We start from the raw sequence: 5,376 nt of genomic DNA on the forward strand, positions 1-5,376 counted from the left end.
GTAACATATCTTAAGGGTGTTTATCCTTGACTGCTATATACCTAAACTTGATTAATAATTAATAACGTCTTTAAACTATTGTCTAAATTATGTAAAGAAAATTCTAAATGATACAACCCCACCCCTGAAGACTTATTTTAGAAGATTCTTTGTTCCCTCCAGCGTGTCGCCACTATCCAGGCCGTTATCATATCAGACTTTACAGTTTGCTTAGTTGTTTGCTGTAAAAAGTATGTATCCTCTATATGTCTAATTAGGATTAGTCCTTGGGGCATTTAAGGTGTGTTTTGATATTTCTATCTGGGAGTTTGGTCCACTCTATTCGGATGGATTAATTGGTTGTAAATTGTGTCTCAAGATTCTTGCACAATATATATTGCCAATAGAACAGAGTCTGCTGGTAGTATTTTCTCAGGGAGGTAGACCTATACTTATTTTGCAGATCCTTTAATCCTGTCAAAAATATCAAGCCCGTTACACCACCTAAAAGAACTGGTATCCCCTCCTCTAAGATGAATGACAATCGACATATTGTGAAGAAATAATGGACCTTTGTGTCTAACAAAACTGCAAAAGCTAGCTCGCGAGTGAGGATTTCTCAAGACCATATAAGGAAATCACAAGTCATTTCCTCAATCAATGTGGGTCTTCATTTCAAGCATGGGATCAGGACAATCTTTCTCCAACAAAAGGCACAAAGTTATAGTTCTTGCTTATTATTGACATTTTAAAGGTTTTTGGTTTATTTACTGGAGCAGGTGTTCAAACAAGAAAGAAAATAAGAAACTCCTCAACAAGACCATTTAGTATGAAAAATTAAAGTGAGTGCAGCTATGGGATCTGTGTGATCCAATTGATATAAGAGATGAGATATTAGACTAGAAGAAGCAGCAGCAAAAAAATGAACGGTAGCGACAGTGAAGCTGCAATCGATTTCACGATAATGAAGATTTTGTCCAAAGTACTACATGTGGAGATGAATTTCAACCATATTTTCAACATTATATTCCTGCTGCTACATCTTTAAAAATAAAGCAAAATATTTTTAAATCAATTTTTAACTCATGATATTTTTAATCTTATTTTTAACCATGACAAGCAGTAGTGATGAAGATTATGTGAAGAAGGAAGATGAAAATTCAGGCAAAAAGGGGAGATTTGTTAGGGTTTTTTGCCCTGATTTTCTTATCAAATTTGAGTTTTACTTTTCTTTAGAAGAAAATTCAAAGTACTTACCATAGTTGCTTTTGCTTTTCCTGAAAGTAAAATAAAATTCTCTTCCAGAAAAAGTTTTGGACATCTATAAATTGAAGACCTCCTTCCCACAACTAGAACACATTAACATCCACAATGTAGTCATTAAAGAGTCTTGTTTAGGGAGAGATAATTCTCTCAATAGGTTTTATGCTTTTTTGTGGAGTATTAGTTTTTCATATGTAGGTCAATTGACCAAACCCTATTAGAATATTATGACTTTTTAGTATACTTTTCTTTGTCGTCTTATTTATCGTCGTTCAAGATTTGCAATTGATAGGTTCCGCATGACGCTCTGATATTTCGATCCCAACAGAATTTCCGAAAATATGATCCAGACACATTTATACCCCAAATATTGATTTTCGTAATCAACAACTGTCTGATTTTTAATAAATGTGTAAAGATAAGAATAAGACTAGGTAAGATCAAGAAATTCAAATTAAACTAAACTAGGAGGATTCAGATTTAGAAAACATTAAACTCGTTCATTTTTGGCGGATCATACCGAATAAGAGATGACAGGTGACCTGATTTTAATAATTGCTGGGGTTGGTTAATGAAGTAGGAAGTCCTGAAAACGTAAAACTAATCATGTTTTGATTCTAATCTCAGCATGATATGTGGGGTAAAACCAATCATGCTTTCATATCTTCAGCACACATGTTATTCCTAATCTATATATATATATATATATATATATATATATATATATATATATAGGCTTAGATAATTCTATATAATACCTCTCTATGACCTCCCTTGGTATCTTTTTTCTCCTTTTTTTTTTTGGAGTTTTTTTCTACATAATAAATCAGGTAAATGATTTAAAAAAAGGCCTCACAAAAATGAATGCTCCTACCGTCCATGTTTGAGTAATCAATAGAGTCTTTTAATACAAACCAATAAAGGTTCTCCTAATTACACATTTTCCTCTTCCTCTCAACTGTTGAAAATGTTTAAGAAAATTTCAAACTTGCAAAAATCAACGCTTAATCCTCATTCTGAAAGCAAGAGGAACAATTAACATTTATTTCCCTATAATTAGCATTTATTAGTACATATTACTTACTCTGCTAGCTAACCACAGGAAATAAAGAGGCACGTAATCCTCCTAATAATTAACCTCATGCTCACACGACTTTCTAACTTCAACTTGGACTCTATTTAGCATGTTTTAGAAAAATGGCCGTCCAGCTAATTGGTTGAGCTAGTAACATCTCCTCTCTCTCAAAAAAAAAAAAATTAAAAAAAATCTCTCTCTCAATATAGATAATCTCATCTTTTTACTGTATTTAATTTAAATAATTGAAATGTGGATGTCATATTTATTTTATTTAATTGTAGTAAAATTAAGCTGAATTTGATTGAAGTAATTGTTGAAATATATTTGTAGAAATATCATCTGGATTAAAAGTGAGTGATTATATTTGCAAGGATGAAAAGGTGTCATCCTTGGTCTTTTCTCCTTGGTCACAACCCACTTTACAGCTGGTCTGCAATCACAACGAATTTCAGACTTCACTCAACCTCGAGCACAAAGCCAGTCCCAAAACACTGTATAATAGGATTTTTACACTGTTGAGTAATTTTTTTCGCACTGTACAATTGTACTTTTACATTGTTCAAAAGGAAATTTAAGTATAACTTCATAGAGAAGGAAAAGGATCCTCACTCTTTCGTAACAACACACCATTATTGAGTTCATATGAAATATCACAAGTACTCCATTTTACTTCTAGTTCTTGCCTATTTACTTTATGTCATTTATATTCTAGCTTTTATGTGTACTTTTGGAGTTTTTTTGAGTTTTTTTCTACATAATAAATCAGGTAAATGATTTAAAAAAAGGCCTCACAAAAATGAATGCTCCTACCGTCCACGTTTGAGTAATCAATTCAGTCTTTTAATACAAACCAATAAAGATTCTCCTAATTACACATTTTCCTCTTCCTCTCAACTGTTGAAAATGTTTAAGAAAATTTCTATGTTTGAACTATACACTTCACTTGTTGAAAATGTTTAAGAAAATTTCTATGTTTGAACTATACACTTCACTTACTTGCAAAAATCAACGCTTAATCCTCATTCTGAAAGCAAGAGGAACAATTAACATTTGTTTCCCTATAATTAGCATTTATTAGTACATATTACGTACTCTGCTAGCTAACCATCTATATATAATATAAAGCTAGGCATGGACAATCCTATGTGGCACCTCTCTATAGCCTCCATTAGCATTTATCTTTTTTCTCATTTTTTTGGCTTTTAAGTAATTTTTTATTAGAATTTAATATATTTATGTGATTATTATAGAATTTAATGTTTACCTATAATGACAAAATTAATATCAATAAAGGCAATGACTAATTATGAAGTTAACAAAGAAAAACAAAGAACTTTCCCACTCCCCACGTCTGATATAACTTACTCCTCTTGACTCCTTCCGGTAATTAATTGTGATTAATTTGTAGTAATTTTTTCTTAGTAAAAGCAAAGGACTCCCCCTCTCCCCACTTCTAAGTTTACTAATTGCTGAAATTCTTCTTCGTTAGTATTTAAATAGTTTAGTTTTGTGTTGGTTTTAAAAGTGCTCCAAATGTACGAATTTATAAATCATAATCTATTATTTCCATAATCGTCTTCAAACTAAATTCAGGTGAGAATTCTCTTTACATATCTCTCCGAATCATTTTTGTTAGTTTGTTTCCTTTGAATTGAGTTGATTTTTTCTTACCAACTTAATTATGATTATTAGAAATTCTGATCATTTGGAAAATTAATTGTTGAAGCTTTTTGCTCCTTTCTTTTTGTGTTTGTCTGTTAATTATGTATTGTCGATATGTAAAATTCTTATATGTAAGGTGTTTTTATTATACAAAATTGCATTTTAGTTGGATGATTGCTTTTGTATTTTGTCTTTTTTTTTTTCTTTTTTCCTGATGGAAAGATAATGTTTGGATGTTTTTTTCTTAATGCACTTTTTTTACCTTTCAGTAGCATCTAATCTATATAAATGTATAAAGCAAAGACATGGGGCAGGTGATGTGGCACTCCCTTAAGCTAGAATTTCTAAAAAAAAATTCTCAATTTTTTGAGTTTTCTCAAGCACAAAAATTACTCTTTTAAAATGATGGTGCCTTTTCGGAACCAAAACCGTTTACTACTTTATAACTTCTGGTGCCTTTTTACTCTCTAGAGCGTGAGTTACATTAATTGTCTAACTTTATCTTTTACTATCCCACGCACCGTTTTGGATTTATTCTCCCTTTCTTGCTTCTATTTCATTTTCACCTATTCAATTATTTATTTTTATTTTAATGACAGATTTCATTCATCTTACTGTTCCATCTAATTCTCACTTTCAGTTTTCACCGCTAAATTCAATGTGATAAAGTGAAAGTAAATAAAGGCGTAATGGCTCTCCTCACCATAAAAATGAAGTGCCAATGAAAGAGTAGTACACTTTCTCTCAAGTTCTCATTTAAAATTATGGGGAGAGCTTTTTGGTGTTATGAGGCTAAATCTTAAAAAAATGTCATACCCATCGATAGAAGATACCAAAATTTCACTCAACAGTATGAGATTAACGACAATTTTAACAACAAAAAATGACTACATGGCTACGAAGGCGGCAAAAATGATTGCTTTGAAGGGAGAAGCCGTGGAGATGCAGTAACACTCACAAACATTTGGGTATGTGATTAGTATCGTTACATATAAATCATTTAATATAATTTTATACATGATAAACAAATCGAAGTCTCACAATTTTTTTTCTATTCATAATCTCATATTATACTCTTTTTTTTTGTTTCTGTTGAACTTTGACTCGTGATGCCTTTATTTTTAGATTAGTGTGTTTATATGTAAGAAACAGATGAAAAGTTGTAAATGATAAAGATGGTTTTTTAAGATATTGTTGTATTAGAAGTTACGTTTTATATTTAGTGCCATTTCAAGGAAAATTGATTTTGTTAATGTTTAGAGGCTAGAGCAATGATTTTAGTTGCTCAGTATGTGCCAAGTTTGGGGGAGAAAGAAGAAAGGAAGTTGAGCAAAAAAAAAGAGGGAATTTTACATAAATGACTACACTTTGGGGGTTTAAATTTTGCCACAGAC

This window comes from Lycium barbarum, chromosome 1 (assembly GCF_019175385.1).
Source record: "Lycium barbarum isolate Lr01 chromosome 1, ASM1917538v2, whole genome shotgun sequence".
Taxonomy (NCBI): domain Eukaryota; kingdom Viridiplantae; phylum Streptophyta; class Magnoliopsida; order Solanales; family Solanaceae; genus Lycium; species Lycium barbarum.